At 38.0% G+C, this 21,520-nt stretch overlaps 1 protein-coding gene and 1 pseudogene across 29 annotated transcripts in view; both read left to right on the top strand.

Moving 5' to 3' along the window:
- Positions 1–21,520, top strand: part of LOC132837931 (NACHT, LRR and PYD domains-containing protein 12-like) — a 255,921-nt gene that overhangs the window by 111,446 nt on the left and 122,955 nt on the right. The window lies entirely within an intron of this gene.
- Positions 17,189–21,520, top strand: part of LOC132837934 (NLR family CARD domain-containing protein 3-like) — a 38,552-nt pseudogene continuing 34,220 nt past the window's right edge.

The raw sequence follows: 21,520 nt of genomic DNA, 5'->3' as shown, positions 1-21,520 counted from the left end.
TGAAGTACCACAGTCCACTTTGTGCTGATTAATTCACATCTTTTTCTTTCATATTCAGTTTCTAATGAATATCAGTGTGTGATGAAGACTCCAGTGTTCCTGCATTACCATGATGGAGAATAGAGAACATGTTTATTAACACATCACTCATTTAGTTCTAACACATTAAACACACTCAGAGACGTGAGAAGTGTGTGTTCATCGTGTACAGTGAATCAGACTAAACACAATTCTACACTGAGTTTATAATGACCTCTGATCCCTGGATAAAATTCCCTGGACCTCAATCCCATAAAAACCTGAGGGATTATTTGGAACAGCAGGTGAAAATCCACATGAACTCGAGCTGATCCCTGTTCATTTTACTGTTTGTGTGATTTATTATTTGTTTATTATTGTGATATAATTTACACTATTTACACATGTATACTTATAGCTATATTACTGGGTACATAACTAAAATTATATTGTATAAAGGCACTTAAAATGTCTTGTAGAAATACATCATACATTTAGAAGGAATAAAATACATCATATTATAAAGGATGAATTTAAATCATAAAATAATAAAACTTCATTTCTTTCCCTCACTGATTATGATATAAACTATAGAGTTAATGTACTTCTTATCTCTCATTCTATTTTCAGTGTAAGTTTGCTCGTGTTTTGTCGTCTATATCCAGCTCTGTGAACAACTTTATTAAAAAAATACAATAAAAATATCATGTTTTAAACTATATTTTATTCACAACATGCTTCTAATGAACGTTCTGTTATTTTGTTTATACCTGAGGACCGAATAAACATTTATTAACACAGCTGTATCTCATTAATATTTAATAAAATCCAGTCCATATTCACTGACTGTCACTTATTAGTGTTGAGGTGTTTTGGTTTGTTCATTAATGTTAGTTAGCAGTTAATGAGGTCGTTACATCCAATTAAAATGAACTGAGACTTTTAATAAAAAACTTCAGTGTAAAGTTTCTAATTCAACATTCAGTGAGATGACAGTGATAAATGTACTGGTTCTGTTCTCACTGCTGCCTTATAGACGTCGCCATGGTGACACTCGTCCTCTTCATGAAGGTCTGATGTTTAAAGTCCAGTCTGATTTCTCCCCAGACATTCAGACGAAATGTTTGTGAACAACTGCCTCAGTCAGGGTGGTGTATTTACCCAGGGGGCAAATCTGTGGTCCAGTTCTGTTTAAACTCCCTTTAATAGTTCCCTTGTACACTTCCCCTCATTGGAGTGTTACTGCTACACACACACACTGCTACACACACACACTGCTACACGCATCAGATTCAAAACACTGATGCTGGCCTACAAAGCCACAAACAGACCATCTCCCTCTTATCTCAAAGCCCTCATCACTCCTCACACTGCACCTCACACCCTCAGATCTACAGCACTGCTCCACTGGTCCCACCATCTCTCAGGGTAAGAGGTAAGTTTACTACAAGACTCTTCTCTGTTCTACACCGAGGTGGTGGGATGAACTTCCCCTAGAGGTCCAGACAGCTGAGTCACTGGATATTTTCAAGCGGCGGTTGAAGACCTACTTATTCAGGAAACACTTCAACTAGAACTTCTTTCTTTATCTTTTGCATTTAAAAAAAAAAAAAAAAAAAAAAAAAAAACCTTTGACACTTTTTCATTGTAACTCTGAACAAATGTTTTAAACTCATGGTCTCTTAAGTATGTAACTTAGTGATCCAGCATTAATGTATTCAATGTTACAGATTTAAGCACTTATGTACGTCGCTCTGGATAAAGGCGTCTGTCACATGATCATACTGCTACACAAACACACTGTTACACGAACACACTGTTAGACAAACACACTGTTACATGAACACACTGTTAGACAAACACACTGTTACACAAACACACTAATACACGAACACTGTTACACAAACACACTAATACACGAACACACTACTCCACAAACACTGGTACACAAACATACTGTTACACAACCAAAAGCAATTTTATAAGTCAAAAATTTCTCTAAGCTCTAATGCACACATAAATACACACACATAAATACACACACATATACACACAAACACACACACACATACACACACATACATACATACACATACACACAAACATTTGGGTGTTTGGATCAGCAATTACATTTTGATCTATCAAATAACTGAAGTAATATTTCAGGTTTATTGGATTAACAAATCACCCCACAGATGTTAATGATATTCAGGTCTGGGGACTGGGAGCCGTTCCAGAACATTGTACTTGTTCCTCTGCATAAATGCCCCAGTAGATTTTGAGCAGTGTTTTGGATCGTTGTCTTGTTGAAATATCCACCGGTGTAACTTCAACTTTGTGACTGATTCCTCAACATTATTCTCAAGAATCTGCTGATATTGAGTGGAATCCATGTGACCACACAGCATGATGGGACCTCCACCGAATTTATACATACATATACATATACATACAAATATATATACACACACACACACACCACACTCACACCTCTTTGTGTGGTTCCCTATGACATTCTGTGTACAATCATTGCATTGTGGAAATAATCCGAATCAGAATGGAGTCAGATGTGTGATAATGTTAATGTTAATGTGCTCCCAGGATGAATATAGGATTAATGATGAGGTGTGTTTGATGTTTTGAGAGCACATGGCACTGTGAGTCCTCTCTCAGTAAACATACTGATTTATTAACACATTGAGACATGTCTCCAAATTACCAATCAGAACACACTGTACTGCTCTCAGCCAATCAGAACACACTGTACTGATGTCAGCCAATCAGAACACAATTTAGTATATGTAGTGTGTGTGTGTTTGTGTGTGTGTGTGTGTGTGTGTGCGCGTGCGCGTGTGAAATGATCTGTGTTTTCTTGTGTTTGTACTTGAATGTGACAGGTGCTTTGTGTGTGTGTGTGTGTGTGTGTGTGTGTGTGTGTGTGTGTTTGTCACCACACAGAACTTAAACTGGGCGGTTATGTGTATAGTGTTGAACAGTAAACACACAGCTGTCTGACTTTTTTCTACTGTGAATGTGAATGTGTTCTACTACAACACACAACTGCATCAATCTCTGAGGAACTCTTGATGTTCTATGAGGACGTTTTTCGCCTACAGACGATTTGTGTGACTTTTTCTGCTTTAAACTGTTTTAAAGCTTTTTAAACTCATATCACCATATTACAAACACAGCCTTGTTCACCTTAGAAATATTGTCAAGCTGAGAAACATCCTGTCTGTATCTGATGCTGAGAAGCTAGTTCATGCTTTCATGACCTCTAGACTGGACTATTGTAATGCATTACTAGGTGGTTGTCCTGCATCTTTAATAAATAGGCTACAGTTAGTCCAAAATGCAGCTGCCAGAGTTCTCTCTAGGACAAGAAAGTGTGACCATATAACCCCAATTTTATCATCTCTACACTGGCTACCTGTTAAGTGTCTAACTAGTCTTCTAACATGTTACAATCCTTCACGCTCTCTGAGATCACAAAACTCAGGACTTCTGGTAGTTCCCAGAATATCTAAGTCTACTAAAGGTGGTAGAGCGTTTCGTCTGAGTCACCTCAGACTTGTTCATTGGGGATAAATACAAACACATTTAAATATATCTAATATTAATCTTGTATTTTGTATTATATTAATCTTTATATTATTCTTTATATTAACATTTTGTTCTATGTTTATGTTCTGTAAAGCTGTTTTGAGACGACGTCAGTTGTAAAAAGCGTTATACAAATAAACTTGAATTTAATTGAATATTTCTTTCTGTGTCATCTGTAAACAAACCAAATATTAAATGAACCAAAAGAATCCATTTCAGTCTGCTTCAGACGTGACCCAGGGACTGATCCATCACGCCGCTGTCATTTCTGCACTCTTTTATTTTAATGTCATGTTTTACAGATTTTAATGTAAACACACGTCGTCACCAGGTTTCTTCTCTAATTTGGGAGCCAATAAGAATTTTTACAAAAAGAACCTATTAGATAAAATTTCCTCAACACTCTGTCACTCCTATGTGTTGTGTTTCCTTTCTCCTCCACAGTGTTGAGAGAAGATGTGTTAATAAAAGTGGATCTTATTCAGAGAGGATTTAGTTCAGTCTGTAAATCCTCTTAGTGAGGTGCCATTTCTCCTGCTCAATAAAATCTCTTAGGAAAAAGAAGGAAAAAAGGAAACAGCAGCGTGGAGAAATTGTAGCTGGAGGTTATTAACATGGGGGAAGCTAACCTGCATGTTCTGGATAAAAATATCTACCAAAGAGCCAGAACATTAAACCCACCTGTCTGAGAGTGTGTAGGTTTCCTTTGTGCCATCAAAGCAGCTGTGACTCGTTGAGGCCGTGACTCCTCATGTGACTCGTTGAGGCAGTGACTCCATTCTGTGTCTCAGGGAGTTCCTCTTGAAGTTCCATCCTCATGTCATTTCAACACTGCTTCTGAATCTAACATCAACAACAGGTTTGAATTAACGTGCTGGTTAGAGTACGTCATGGTTTCTATAGTTAGGGCTCATTTTCTAAAATCAGTTCATTAACTGTGTCTGAAATTTAACCCCAAAATGCTGCTAATCTGTGAGCTGAAGAAGGACATGAGAAGTAACAATACGACAAATAACAACATACACAAATAACACAAGTGTTTACAGATCATTTACCATATTTACACATTACACCAACAACTGGGACTGATGGGATTACATCTGAGAGCTCAGTCGTGTTCAGGACAGAGAAAGAAGAAAAGAGCAAAAGAAATAAAAGGAGGGATGAAGAAAGAGAAAAAAAGGAAAACAAGGAGGAGAGAAGGAGTGAGGAGATTTGAATGAGAAAGAAAAAGGACATGGGGAAGAGAGAAAAGAAGAGAGGGCAAGGAGTGAAGAATGGCAGAAAACTAGAAATGACTAAAGTAATTAAATTAATATAAAAAGTAATAAAAAGGGGGATAACTGAGAAAAAGTGGGAGAGATATATAAGGAGGAGACAGGAGGAAGGAGAAGGAGAAGAGGAGTAAAGAGAAGAAGGAAAGAAGAGGAGAGGGGACTGAACCCTTTTCCTCCCTCCTTCACTCACTCCTTCTCTCTCTCTCTCTCTCTGTCTCTCTCTCTCTCCCTGTCTCTCTCTCTCTCTCTCTCTCTCTCTCTCTCTCTCTCTCTGTGTGTGTGTGTATGTGTGTGTCTCTCTCTCTCTCTCTCTCTCTCTCTCTCAGGAACAATGGCAGATGAGCAGATGATGCTCTCAGTCTTTCATCACTGCTGATTTGAATTACACACACACACACACACACACACACACACACACACACGCTGCAGCTGCTGCATGGCTTGTTTCTGGGTTATGGACACGCGAGTGTGTGTTTATTTTTTCATTGGCGAGAGACAGCAAGAGAGAGCGAGTGTGGCATTCTGGGAAGGAATGGGAGGAAATGAGAGAGAGAGAAGGATGATGGAGGGATAGAAGACGAAGAGAGACGCAAAACGAATACGATTTTAATCGCGGTGAGAAGGGAGAAGGTAGGATGCAGTGTGTGTGTGTGTGTGTGTGTGTGTGCGTGTGTGTGTGTGTGTGTGTGTGTGCGTGTGTGTGAGAGATGTTTTTACTGAGGTTTGCACCATGATGTGTGTGTGTGTGTGTGTGTGTGTGTGAGAGAGAGATGCATTTAGTGAGGTGTGCATTATTGTGTGTGTGTCTCACATTAGCATGTATCATATTAACCCATGTGATCATGTGGTGTCTTTATGCTCACAGGCATTCAGTCAAACACACACATGTGCGCTCACTCACACACACACACACACACACACACTCACACACACTTTTCTGCAGTATTGCACTAGAGGATACGTGTGTGTGTGTGTGTGTGTAAAATAACTGTATCCTATATAAATACTGTCTTGTGCATGTGAAGCTAAACTCTTGGTTACAATCTACTACTTGTTAGCTTCATTATGGTTCCAGTACAATATAAAAACCCAGACAATCTCAGACTGTGAATGTTTCATCCTTTAAATCAGAATAAACATTCTAACAACATCATGCCGGATGAGTCTCAGGTTTAATTAGTAATCAGTGCAGAATTCTGTGAATAATTTCAATCCAATCAGGATCCGATCACAGCAGTGTGCAGTCCTGAGATTTTATAAACAATTTCTAAATAAGTTTAATTAAACCTTTACGTCAGTCTTCCTGTTTATTCAGATTTAAACTCACTGATTATTTACACACACTTATGCTTTATTGGACCTTAAATGACAAACAAACACAAATATCTGATAGAATTAAAAAAAGAAACGATTTACATTATAATATTTTGTTAATATTTAAACATATTGTGCTAAAGTAGCTTAGCTACAGATTAAGATGTAAAATAATCAGAACAATTATAAGATCCTGATTCACAGAGATTGATCATTATTAAGCTAAATCTTTCACACTTGATGATCATTCCACTTATCACTTACACACACACACACACACACACACACACACACACACACACACAGACACAGCCACCTCAGATGTATACACATATATGTGTTCATCACGGCCTCCTTAATGACTGCATCACATTAATAAAGCCAGTTGCAGGTAAACGCTAACAGGCTTAATGCATTCAATTGATCGATTGTTGCTTCTCAATAAAAAATCAATAAAGGACAAAAATCAATCCGTTTCCAGGAAGTGGTCGTGTCTGAATGTGTGATATTGATTAAACCATTTCTGAATATTACAGTAAACACACTGCAGACTTTATTCTCATCCTCATATGCTGTGTTTCACACAGCTGTTAGCAAAACACGTTAAAATAAAGAGATTGACGAAGGAGAAAACAAACTGCACATGACGTTAGTTTACGTGGTGCTGCAAGGATTCTGTGAAAAAAAATCACAAAAATATTTTAATGCCAATGTTTGCAGAATTTAACCTTTAGCTTAGAATAAATGTGATCAATTTGGTACATTTGTTTTTTTTTTAGATCTACTGACTCACATCCAACGTCCTGTGATTGGACCAGATCAGATAAATAGATGTATAAATAAGAAGAAACTCCAGTGTGAGGTGCAGTCTGTGATGGAGTTTTAGGGACACTGTTTACTACATAACACTACTACAAACTGGTACATATAAGGTCTGTGTGTTAAAATAAGTGACGTGATGGACTTTAAATGATTGTCACTGGTGTTAAAGGAGGAACCTCAGGCAGCAGCACCTTCATGGCTATTAGCATTCACATCTGTGTACCATTCGTTAAGGCTGTGTACATGAATGCTAATCAAAATGATCGATCCTTGATCGACTTGAGGGCCACTGAACCCCAGTGTGTGGTATCATCACATGTGATCACCACAAAACAAACACAAATACAAAACACTGTATATAACCTCTGTACAATACATGTACATATTACATAGTTTATCTTTTTTTTTACTCCTCATTACATCATTACATCTGCACTATTTTTTTTATTTTTTGTATCTTGATATCATTACTGTACATTCTGCCCAACATTTCACATTCGTCTATGTGTATATAACGTGTATATATATAGACATATATTTATATATAGTAGTTTATTCAGCTTGCCAACTCCTTAAATGCCATAATCTTCTAATCTCATAACCTTTCACTCTACACACTCCTCTTTAATGCCATAGCCTTAGAACCATTTCTGTAATTCTGTAATATTTATTTACTGTATACACTTTCATATAAACCACCTGCTGTAAATATGCTTTTATTTATCTGCACTTTTGCACGACTGCTACATTTTGCACTTCTGGTAGATGCCAAACTGCATTTCGTTGCTGTGTACCTGTACTATGCAATGACAATAAAGTTGTATCTATTTATCCATCCATCCATCCATGTGTGTGTTTGTATTCATGTGTGTGTGTATTACTTAAACTGATATAAATGTAGAATTGCATTATAACCCCTCCTGTTACATTAATCCAGCCTCCATCATAAGCATAACCAATCAAATTCCCATCTGTCTTCAGTTTATACACACACACACACATTTACTTTTTATTATTGCTGTTAAACAATATTTAAAAATAGAAGTGACGAGATCAGAATAACATATACAAAGTGATGAAGCGAAAAATACATTACTGACCATGTCATACATAAAACTATGAACTTTTTCTTGTATTGAGTTACAATAGAGGGAGTAAGATTAATGTGTGTGTGTGTGTGTGTGTGTGTGTGTGTGTGTGTGTGTGTGTGTGTGTGTGTGTGTGTGTGTGTGTGTGTGTGAAGGTAAAGTGTGAAGGTAAAGCTTGTCAATTTTCCTACAATTTCTTAAATTAAATAAATTAATCTTTAGCACTGGGAAGAGCTGAAACCTGAGGTGAGTAACATATAAAATAACTCACTGTGAAGTTTTTACATAATAATAATAATAATAATAATAATAATAATAATAATAATAATAATAATAATAATAATATCTTTAATTTATATAGTGCCTTTCCCAAGCTCAAGGACGCTTTACAAGGTACAGTAATTCAAGACCGATGAAATATAGTGTAACACACACATACATATTCATAGATATAGACATTTGCCCAGGACGAAGGATCACATGCAGCTGCATGAGATAATAACAGAAGACAGGACTATACACAAAAACATACAGTACAAGAGATAAGACTCTACATAGTACATGATACATACACCACATTACAGAAAAATTAAGGACTCCTAATACAATACGCCTTGATTTAAATTCAGACAGAGTGGTGATGGTGCTGAGTGCAATGGGTAGGGAGTTCCATAGTGTTGGAGCAGTGACAGAAAAGGATCTGCCACCTGCAGAGGATAAACAGTATCTAGGAATACAAAGAAGTTCAGAATTTGAAGACCAGAGTGATTGTGAAGGTACATAGGATGAGAGAAGATCGGGGGGAAGAGCATTTAGTGCCTTATATGTGAGCAGTATGATTTAATATTTTATGCGTGATGAGACTGGCAGCCAGTGAAGATCAAATAATATACTGGTGATGTGGGCAGATTTTTTATTGGAGGTTAACATTCTGGCAGTCGAGTGGCAGTTAATGAGGAATTGGTTAAGGCTAGGGTTGTCATAGAATTATTAGATTGAGATTTCATATGCTCATCAGTAGTTGGTTCCTCACCAAATGTCACATACAGAGTATTTAGCTTACCCTGGAAATGGTTCAGGAAAGAGCAGCACATAACTATGGATTCAGAGTCACTAAGGTTGTGCTTTGGTGCTTGAGCCAGTTTATTAATTGTCCTAAATAACATTTTGGGCCTATTGCTTGCTTTGTTAATGATGCTGGAGATATTAGAAGAGCGGCTGTATTTAAGGCCAATTTATACTGCTGAAGACATTCAGCAAATATAAGAAAATGTCCAGTTGAACCAGTTTTCCTGAAGAGACGTTCATGTTGTCTACATTTTACCTTCAAACCTCGAAGCTCTGTATTGAACCACGGGGAGGAATGGGACAAAGGGACAGACCTAATCTTAGCTGGGACAAACTCATCCAACAATTTTTCAACAGAATAGCAATACGTGTCATAAATCATAGATGGGCAAGTTAAATTTAGAGGAGGCAACAGAATGACAAAAGGAGTGTCAACAGTATTTAAATGACGATAATGTATGGTTAGAGTTTTGATGTGGTTGACAGATAAATGTAAAATCAAAGGAAATGAGTCTATGGTCAGAAAGAGGGGTAGATAAAGTGTCAACAGAGATATTATTCAGACCAGATGTACAAACAAGATCAAGCGTGTGACCATGAGTATGAGTTGGAAAATTAACATGCTGGATGAGGTCAAAACAGTCAAAGACAACATTTAGCTGAGTAGCAGTGGAGCAAGCAGTATCAAGATGAATGTTGAAATCACCAAGAAGAATAACTTGAGACGACACAGCACATGCTTGGGTTAGTAGTTCACTGAGTTCTGAGAAAAAATCACTTTGTTGTTTAGGTGGTCTGTAAATTAATATAAGTACAATGGGATGTTTGATACCAAGCTTCATAACCATGTACTCAAATGTCATGGTATTGTGAAAAACCAATTTAGAGACAATGACGCAAAAAAAAATGACAGCAAGACCACCCCCTTTACCAGTTGCACGTGGTTCTGACATATGTCGGTATCCAATAGGGGTAAGCAGATTCAGGTGGATAAAATCATCTGGTACCTGCCAAGTCTCTGTGAGAAATAACATATCAAATTTATTGTCAACTATTAGCTCATTCATATAGGTGCCTTTGTCTGAGATAGATCGACAATTTAGAAGGGCACAGTGTTTATTTGTTCCATTGACAGTAGGGGTATGATTAATCACAGAGTCAGTCATATTAATGTTGACAAGGGCGCGATGTCGATTATGAGAACGTGCCTGTTTCATAGCCCTGCTACTAGACCAGATAGAGGGGATTGCAGACGATGATGACTGATGAAGGACGTATCTCCTTCTGGAAGAGCGATGTAAATATCTTGGGCAACTGGAGGATACCAGATGAGCGACAATGGTCATACGTCGCGGGGTCGAGGCACTAGCGCCCGTTTAGAGCCGTTTGGTTACAGGGCCTGTATTTCCATATGAGTGTTGAAATAGCCAGAGATAGAATAGTAAATGCCAGAAACTTTAACGTGTTGAAAAGAGCCATGGAAAAGTCAGCCGACAGCATTAACGCGTTAGCCAGAACCGAACCCAAAGGGCAGCTACCTGACCAAACAGTATGCTAACAGACAATCCACAAGTAGAGTGTTAACTCTCCTCATAGTTAGTCAGATCGATGGAGGATCGAAGGAGAAATACAATTTCAATTCTCTATGTATGTACTGTACATGTCGATGAGTTGACAATAAAGAAAACTTGAACTTGAACTTAATTCTTCCAAAGAAAGATATCGGTAAAGAGGTTTCAAGATTCAAGATTTTTCTTTGTCACATACGCAACTATATAGGGCAGGGGTATTCAATTAACATTCAAAGAGGTCCAGTTACTAAAATTTCCTCCCAGCAAAGGTCCGAATTTTATATTGTCACTTAAAATAGTGTACCCTCATGTTAATAAAATCAATAACGCACATACATTTCTATATAATTTATTGTTAAATTTCAAGTGTTTTCAAAGTCTGAACTTGTATGGCACTTGAATGGAAAACAATACTGTAGTTGTCTTTACTACATGTCAAGTAACAGACAACAGATAATGAATTTCTTCTGAATAAAATAAATAAAAAGTGCAAACACAGTGTCATGTCCTCACATCTCTTTCCTCTCTTTGTGAGGAAATCTCACATACACCAAAAGCTGGGCATTATCCGTTACATCTGTGGACTCATCAATGGCTAAGGATATGCATACTGCGTTCTGAACAGCTCCATCAAGCTGTGCCAGTACATCCTCTGCTAATAGTTCAGATTTGCTAGTTGTTGTTGTAGCTGACAATGGGATTTTCTTGATTTTTTTCACACGTCGTCTTTTTGTTTACCGTCAAGTAAAGTTTCTGCAGCCGTATTTAAGCACTCCTTCACAACTGTCGCATCGCTGAATGCTTTCTTGTGTTACGCCAAAATCCACGCAATCTTTAACGAACACTCATTTGCACGTTGCTGGCCTGTAAATGCATGCGTGATGACAAGAGTAGACCTGTCATACTGTGCTTTCAATTCGATAAGTTTACTTGTCCTCACTGCGGACTTCTGCGGGTACATTTCCTCAAAAGACCCGTGTTTGGTCTCATATTGACGCTTAACGATGCCACTTTTTATTAACGCCACCTTTTCACAGCATATGAGACACAAAGGTTTAGAACTGGTTGCAGGCAGAATGAACATGTATTGGTCAGTCCATTCATCTTTAAAAGGCCGGTTTTCACCATCTATTTTTCTCATTTTTGAGCAAGCCATTTTCTCTCATCTCCTCTCTCTCTCTCTTATACTCGTTATTCTCTGTTGCTGAAAGGTAAACAATTGATCTCTTCTTCTTCGTTTTAAATAGCAGCTGGCAACCAGCATAATTAGGTGCATTACTGCCACCTTCTGCTCTGGAGTATGGAACAGAAACAATCGATTTGATTGGCTTGGCTTTTGATGACGCTCCTGTCGTAATAACTAGATTAACTGCGCATGCACGAAAGATTTATCTTTTTATTAATATCAAAGAGCTTATATAATCTTATAATATTAAATTATAATAAGAAGATGCTTAATATGATAAGATTAGAATTTTAACGGGTCCGGGCAGACCCGTCACTCGGTCCGGATCTGGACCGCGGTCCGCCATTTGGTGATGCCCAATATCGGGCATATATAACCAGCAGTGAAATGTGAGTCAGGTCCGCTCCATGGACATTGCACTTATTAGAAAAACACAAAAATGAAAGAATGAGATAAAAGTAAACAATGAAAATAAAAGAATAATACAAATATATATACTGTGGAATGGAAAATAATGTGCATGAATGTAAACTGTAGTTATAAATATAAGATACACAGGAATGTACAAGAGGCAATGTGCATTTGTGCATTAAACTGTAGTCTTAAATATTAAGATACACAGGAATGTGCAAGAGGCAAATGTGCAAACAGGTTGACACTTTCAGTATGTCAATGTGAGGTAATGAGAGATGAAAATCTTTCATCTTTCTAAAGTGAATATTAAGTGGAGACATGAAGATGTTAAGAGGCTGGTTTTGAGTTTAGGAGCCTGATGGCCTGGGGGAAGAAACTCCTCCTAAGTCTCTCGGTTTTTGCCATCAGGCTACGGAAGCGCTTACCAGATGGCAGCAAAGTGAAAAGATGGTTATTGGGGTGGATTGAGTCCTTGATGATTTTAGTAGCTCTGTTTTTGCAGCGTTTGAGGTACATGTCTTGCAGAGAGGGGAGGAGCAGACCCTGTGATGCGCTCAGCTAAGCGCACAACTCTATGCAGGGCTTTGCAGACTGGAGCTGTTCCCATACCACACTGAGATACAGTGAGTCACTACACTTTCTATGGTCCCCTTGTCGGCAGCCTCTTTGGTTCGAAAATCCACTTGGTAGTAACCCGTTGGTGTTAACCACCGCTGATGGGCTATTGTTGAGTCTCACTAATCTGATGTAGTTAGCGCCCAAATTGAATATCTCCAACACTTGAAATAGAAAATTCCATTCATCCATAATATCTTTTCTAGAGATATTATAGCAACTAGTCAAATGGTGTATTATATTCAACAAGCGACGTATATTGTCGGAGCCGTAGCAGGATTTAATAAATCCAGTTTGGTCTGATTTAATGACCTTATGCAGGAGTCTCTCTAGGCGACGAGCTAAGGCTTTGGCCACAATTTTAAAGTCTACATTAAGTAAACTTATTGGGCAATATGAGGCACAGTCTAATGGGTTATTTCCTTTTTTAAGGATCAAGCTAATAGAGGCAGTCCTCCAGGAACCTGGAGTAAGAATGTCTTCTAAAAGATTGTCAACTACTGGCATGAAGATAGGAGACAGCACATCCCAAAATATTTTGTAATATTCCAGAGGGAAGCCATACAGGCCTGGTGCCCTACCACTAGGCATAGATTGGATAGCCACAAAGATCTCCTCTTTTGTTAGAGGAGTATTGAGAAAGGCCTGGTCTTCGTCTGAGATTGAGGGTAAGGGTATCTTATCCAAAAATGTATCAGGGTCTTGGGGTGCACAGGAGGAGGTGTACAGATTCTCATAGAAGTCTTTAAAACTGGAGTTTATTTTAGCTGGATCATGTGAAATAACTCCCTCGGCAGTTTTGATGACCTTAATGGACCTTTCAGCTTGTTCACAATTAAGTTGGTATGCTAAGAGGTGATTAGGTTTGTTCCTATATTGGTAAAACCTTTGCCTGCTAAACATTATTAATTTTTGTACATGTTCTGAATAATTCGAGTTTAATTTAGATCTGGCGCCGGTCAACAGATTCCAGTTGGCTTGTGTGGGTGAAGTTTTATGAATCAGTTCCAATCTTTTGACATCTTCTCCTAATTTTTTCCTGTTCTCTGCATTTTGTTTTTTATGCGAAGCAGTAAAAGAGATAATGTGGCCTCTTAAGGTGGCATCCCATTTGGTGGTGCTGTTAACTGGACAGAGTTCATTGTCTTGCCAGTACTGGGATATCTTTTCTTTAAGAAACTGTCAGAAAGTGTTGTCATTAAGGAGAGAACTGTTAAATTTCCAGTAAGATGATTTTGGGGATGAGAATTCTGATAACTCAAAGTATACCGGGTCATGGTCCGAAAGAACCATTGGAACAATTTCACAGGACCTCACACAGTTAACATATCTAGAAGGCAAGAATAGGTAGTCTAATCTGGAATAAGAATAATGGGGAGAAGAGTAGAATGTATAAGCCCTGACCCCTGGGTGTAGTTCTCTCCATATGTCCACTAAGCCTGAATCATGACACATATTTTTCAAAGTTTGCGAGGAACGAGTAGTTGACTTTGTGAAAGATGATCTGTCTAACCTACTCTGTCTAATCCATGACACAGGTAAAATCCCCAGCCATAATCCCCAGACCATTTCACTTGCGTTTTCAAGAACTGCAACAGAAGAATCAATATTTCCCAACTGACCCTCAATACCGTCTAACCGAGTACCAACAGCTAAGTTTGGTCAGCTACAATTCATGATCTACGGAATCAAATGCCTTTACCTGGTAGCCAGGATTGAGAGTTTGTAAATCGGACAGTAATTGTTTAGCTCTGAGGGGTCCCCACCTTTAAATAAGGGGAGAACATAAGCAGCTTTCGATTTGGGGTATTGAATTGGACATAAGTCTCAAATTAAAAATGTGAGTAATAAGCTCAGCAATAACATCTACCACCACCTTTAGGAGATAAGGATCCAGATTGTCAGGACCTGCAGATTTTTTGTGGTCAGTGCCTTTCAGAGCTTCACTAACTTGCACAACTGAAATAGTTTTAAAATCAAACAAATTCAGATTTCTATCAGTTGCAGTGGTGACAAGTGCATTTACATTTGAACTGTCAAATACAGACCCATCACAGATAAAGTGTTTATTTATCTGACTGATCATAGCAGCTTTATCCTTTATTTCATCTGAGCCAACTAGAAGGTGTTCAGGGAGGCTTGAAGCAACATGTGTACATGACATTATTTACTGTAGGTTATTTAGATTCTGTGTAACTGTCTTCAGATAAAACTCTGATTTGGAATTTCTTATCATCAAGGTGCACTTGTTCCTTAGGGTTCTAAATGTAGTCCAATCAGCAGAGGAGTTTGAAAATCTAGCTTGAGCCCATGATTTATTTCTTAAATGAATTAGCTCTGAGAGTCTGTCTGAGAACCAGGGATTTTCCCTACCACTGATCTTAAACTTTTTAATGGGAACATGTTTATTTGAGATAGACAGAAAAATTGAGTGAAAATATTCCCATGCCAATTCAACATCCAGAATCAGAGTTAATCTGTTACGATCACTATTTTCACTATTTAATTTTTTGTATTCCTGACACAAGCAATTGCACAATGATCGCTAACATCAATGCAAAATATGCCAGTTGAGGTGTATTTGTGAGATTTATTTGTTATAATTAAATCAAGCAAGGTAGATTTATGTTGTGCTTTAGGATTTGGCCTTTTTAGAGCATTAATGAGTTGTAATAGGTTTAATAAATCACACAGTTGGGTATGGCAGGGCTCAGGAGTACTATACTATATACATATACTGTATGAAACCTTTAGATTAGATCAGAGGTGCCAAAACTTTTAAAACCGTTTTATATTCAAATTAAATTTGCCACGGTTCTCCTTATTTATGACTTAACAATATTTAAAAAATATTAAATATATAGAAAACATTCTCCATAAGTTACTTAACTAATGCAGTTTTACTTTCAAATTTCTATAGTTCATTGAAACTTGTACCAGGGCTCTCAAGTTTTGAAGACAGACAAGAGTGACATCTCCAACCCCCCACCCAAACACAACAATGGGGTGCCCCCTACTTGCAAAATGTCATAAAACCAGGGCTTTTGGGATAAACTCCAGGTTCCCAGTAGGATAACTTTCAGTGTGTTAGAGAGATTAAAACCCATGTAAGAAACAAACTTAAAAAAAAAAAAAACAATTTACAAAAATAGTAAAGATTGGTGAGTGCTTTCACCTCGTACCAAGGAACTTTGTATACTTGGTCAATGACCCTTGTCTGAAACATCCTGTTTCTTTGAATAATTTTTACTTTCTCTATTTCAAAGAAATGTTATGAGTTATTTCTAGGCTGTAGGAATTCAAATAATTATATATCAGATATATATATTCTTGTGTTGTATTTATATGCACCATGTTAAGAACATGACAAACAAGGAATTTTAAATTATTTAAAACAAAAAGCAAAAGTATTGGGCACAAGCTTGGATTTCCTGCATGCCTAATTTCTAATTCTCTTGATGCCTAATCTCACACTCTGATGGACTTTTTTTTACAAACTTGGGAAGTCCATGGCAGCTTGCATGCTATCATTAAAAAGTGAAGGTATAACATACTAACAAATGTAAATGTTTAAAATCTTCTTCTTCTCGAAGTTGACAGTTATATAATTTATAATAAAAATTGTTGCATGAAATATCAAATAAGCACCATTTTCACTGGACTTTTGAATCTTTAGTATTGCAGGTATGTGTGTTTGTGTGTGCATGTTTGTTTGTTTGCATGTGTGTGTGTGTGTGTGTGTGTGTGTGTGTGTGTGTGTGTGTGTTTATGTGTGCATGTTTGTTTGTTTGCATGTGTGTGTGCGTGTGTGTGTATGTGTGTGCCACAGACTGATCGACTCCATGCCACGCCGCATTGCTGCAGTAATTCAGTCAAAAGGAGCCCCAACTAAGTCCATGCTCCTACTTTTTCATGTTCATACTTTTCAGTTGGCTCAGATTTTTTTTAATAATCCTTTCTTTGTATTAGTCTTAAGTAATATTCAAATTTTCTGAGATACTGAATTTGGGATGTTCCTTAGTTGTCAGTTATAATCATCAAAATTAAAAGAAATAAACATTTGAAATATATCAGTCTGTGTGTCATGAATGAATATAATATACAAGTTTCACTTTTTGAATGGAATTAGTGAAATAAATCAACTTTTTGATGATATTCTAATTATATGACCAGCACCTGTATGTATGTTGATAGAAGTACTTGTCATTGCACCGCAAGGCCACTCTGTGCGCATGCGCACTGCTAAGCCTCTAAATGAAAGCGAAAGAATAGTTCGACAGTGGACTACAGGCTATAACACCATCGTAAGGTGAGGACTTCTACACGTTTAAATCCTTTATACATCGATATTTTCATACGAATATAAAATACGATAAGGAACAACGCGTCTGTTGAGTGTAAACGATGATGGAGCGATTCTTACCCAAACAATACAGCGCTAGCTGACGGGTCTCGTGGCTGTGTTTCGTATTGACAAGTAGTGCACTAGGTAGGTCGCTAGAACGCTGTATGTCCACTACAAATCAAGGGCGCTTAAATAGGGAGGTTGGAGCGGTTTGAGCTTCGGCCCTAGACGGCTAATTTATTGTTATTTTTTCGCGAGCTACTCATTCTTTCATTAACACAAAAGCATAATAAACATTATGCTTGTAATAAACATTTTTCCCTGTGATTCCTGTAAAATGAAAGCGTCCCCCACACTTTGCCCTTCTAAAAAAGTCCCAATCAAAATGTAAAATGAAATAATAATAATAATAATAATAATAATAATAATAATAATAATAATAATAATAATTTTATTTTGAGTCTGGTTCCTCTCAAGGTTTCTTCCTTTACCAATCTAAGGGAGTTTTTCCTTGCCACTGTTGCCTGAGCCCTCAGACTTGCTCATTGTGGACAAATACACATACACACATACATACATACATACATACACACTGTGAACTGTATATATCTTGAATTTTTATTATATTAATTCTTTATACTTCTCCTTATGTTTATCTTTTGTTTTATGTTTATGTTCTGTAAAGCTGCTTTGTGACAATGTCCATTGTAAAAAGCGCTATACAAATAAACTTGAATTGAATTGAATTGAATATTTTATATAGCGCCTTTCAACAATCTCAAGGACGCTTTACATGATATACAATGAAACAGAATTAAGGAGGTAAGCATCACTATAGTATACAACATACACATACACCATAGAAAAGGAAACACAACATCAAAACATCCCAATCAACAAACATGTACATGAGAGCAACAAACATTCCAGTAGAAAATACAGATGGTACATACAATAAAGAAGAGAAAAATAGAGAACACAAAACCATGTCAATGGACTTGAGAATTTGAATAACAGGAAGTGAAAAGTTTTCAGATTAGTTTTGAAATCCTGTAAAGACGCCAAGTCTCGAATGCTCTGGGGGAGATACCAGAGGCTGGGAGCCGCAATACTGAAGGTTCTACCACCAAAAGACTTCAGCCTATAATGAGGAACCTCTAATAAATTAAAGTCAGAGGACCTAAGTGCAGGGGCAGGGGTATATGTGTGAACGAGATCTGTGATATATTGTGGACAGGAGTGATGGAGAGCTTTAAATGTAGTGAGGAGAACTTTATATTGAATACAGAAACTAATTGGGAGCCAATGTACACTGTATAAGATGGGGGTTATGTGGGAGGATTTCTTTTGTGTGTTAACACTCTCGCTGCAGAATTCTGGATATATTGGAGTTTCTTTAAAGAAGTTGATGGTAAATCATAAAAAAGTGCATTACAGTAATCTAGACAGGAGGTAGTGAAAGCATGCGCAAGGGTCTCGTCGTCATTGATATTTAAACTTGGGCGTAATTGGGCAATATTTCGTAGATGAAAGAAGGCAGATTTTGTGAGTGATGAGATGTGAGAAGAGAAAGACAGAGAAGAATCAAACAATATGCCCAGGGTTTTTGATAGTGGATGAGAGTTTTACATGACAGCCAGCGATATTAATTTTATCAATAATAAGAGATGAAGTACATTTAGGAGGGCCGACTAAGAGCAGATCTGTTTTATCTGTATTTAGTTTGAGGAAGTTCTTGGTCATCCATATGTTTATTTCATTGATACAAGGAGTTATAACATCTATGGGAAAGAGATCAGTGTGCTTAAAGCTCATGTGTAGTTGTGTGTCATCCGCGTATAAGTGATAACTAAGATCATGACGACAGATAATGTGACCTAATGGAAACATGTAAATAATAAAAAGTAAAGGCCCAGGAACAGATCCCTGAGGAACACCATATGTGACTGGAGCAATAGTCGACTTTGCCTGTTTTATAGATATGTAGTACTGATGATCAGATAGATGAAATAAACCATGACAAAACGGTGCCAGAGACGCCCAGAGCAGATAGTCGTGAGATGAGAATGGAGTGAGATATAGTGTCAAATGCAGAGATGTCGAGAGAATCAAGAAACAAACTGAACCACGATCAACAGCCATGAGTAAATCATTAACCACCATTAAGTAATGCTGTCTCAGTACTGTGATGAGTGCGCAAACCAGTTTGAAAAGTTTCATTAAAGCTATGCTGTGACAAGAAGTTGTGAAGTTGAGCAGCAACGACTTTTTCAAGGAGCTTCGAAAGGAATGGGAGATGGGAAATTGGTCTATAGTCAATACAGAGGGGTCCAGGGGTCTCATTTATAAAGCGTGCGTACGCACAAAACGGGGCTGGAAACGTACGTACGCCAGTTCCCACGCAAAGGTTGTGATCTATAAAAAACAAACTTGACGGGAGAATGTGCGCACCTTTAAGCAAACTTTGAGCTGTGCGTACGCACATTCTGGAGACAAAGGGAATTGGCGACACAGATGGTGAGGTCGTGAACTGAAGTTAGATTGTAGAAAATAAATGTGAGAAGAACGATTATAAGAATTAATGACATTTAATTTTCACTCCATTTCATACGTTATATCCACATTATCATGAAGATTAAATCCAACAGTGTTATTTGTGCCGATTGTTTTAGGCTATATACATCTAGTAAAATCCAAACGTAATTCAAAATGTATTAAAAAAATAAATAAATAAATAATCAGAGCTGCCTTACAGTCACATTGTCCAGGAGCACAGGAGGAGATGGCGCGACTACATGTGATACAGAATAGCATGAAATACCCTTTTATTAGAGAACTGCAGAACACAGTGTAAAAACAATATATTTTCCTTAATGTACATATATCATAAAATGTCAAAGTCTTCAAATACAGTCATGAAGCACAATTGCTACTTAGTCATCCTCCGGTGACCCGGGTATGTAATGCTTCATGATGGCACTGCTGGCACTGTTGGAGGATTACGCCAATGGCAGAATAAGGAGAGAACGAGTTTTCAGGGACCATGATGATTTCCTGGCCCATGATGATGACTGGCTAATAAGCCGATTTAGATTCCCTAGAGCTGTGCTCTTAGATCTATGTGCTGAATTGGGTCCAGTATTAGAGAGGACAACACGCCGGAACCATGCCATCACAGTCCAAATACAAGTCCTCACCACTCTGAGGTTCTTGGCAACCAGCTGTTTCCAGCGGGAATTGCCAGACAGGTAAATTATTTATATAAAAAAAAACTATAAGTAATCCTCAACTTTGTCTCTAAGACCTTTTTGTATATGAAATAATTCTATTGGAATCTCACCCTATAGGTCTGGTATATCACAGCCATCCCTGAGTGCCATAATATTTGTCATTTTGAATGGTATACTGTGTAGTCGATACATCAGGTTACACTATGTGAGAACAGGCAGAAATTAAAATGCAGTTTGCAGCAATGTCTGGTTTCCCAAATGTAATCGGCGCAATTGACTGCAGTCATGTTGCTATAAGGGCACCATCTGAAAATGAATTTGCTTATGTTAATAGAAAGCAGGGGGCACGGTGGCTTAGTGGTTAGCACGTTCGCCTCACACCTCCAGGGTTGGGGGTTCAATTCCCGCCTCCACCTTGTGTGTGTGGAGTTTGCATGTTCTCCCCGTGCCTCGGGGGTTTCCTCCGGGTACTCCGGTTTCCTCCCCCGGTCCAAAGACATGCATGGTAGGTTGATTGGCATCTCTGGAAAAATTGTCCGTAGTGTGTGATTGCGTGAGTGAATGAGTGTGTGTGTGTGTGCCCTGTGATGGGTTGGCACTCCGTTCAGGGTGTATCCTGCCTTGATGCCCGATGACGCCTGAGATAGGCACAGGCTCCCCGTGACCCGAGGTAGTTCGGATAAGCGGTAGAAGATGAATGAATGAATGAATAATAGAAAGCATGTGCATTCTATTAATGTCCCAGGTCCACCAAGCTGCCACTGCTGGGCCCCTGAGCAAGGCCCTTAACCCTCAGTTGCTCAGTTGTAAGTCACTCTGGATAAGGGTGTCTGCTAAATGCTGTAAATGTAAATGTGCCCACGCAGTTGTGGAGTGTGTAATGGGCATGTAAAAATGGGCGTGTACAGGGCGGGATATGAGGCTGGTTCACGTACGCACATCTGCGGGAACATTGTTTACAGGTGTGCG

The sequence above is a fragment of the Tachysurus vachellii genome, chromosome 22 (genome assembly GCF_030014155.1).
Source record: "Tachysurus vachellii isolate PV-2020 chromosome 22, HZAU_Pvac_v1, whole genome shotgun sequence".
Taxonomy (NCBI): Eukaryota; Metazoa; Chordata; class Actinopteri; order Siluriformes; family Bagridae; genus Tachysurus; species Tachysurus vachellii.
Note: the sequence above shows the minus strand (reverse complement) of the source record. Positions and strands in the feature narration are given on the sequence as shown.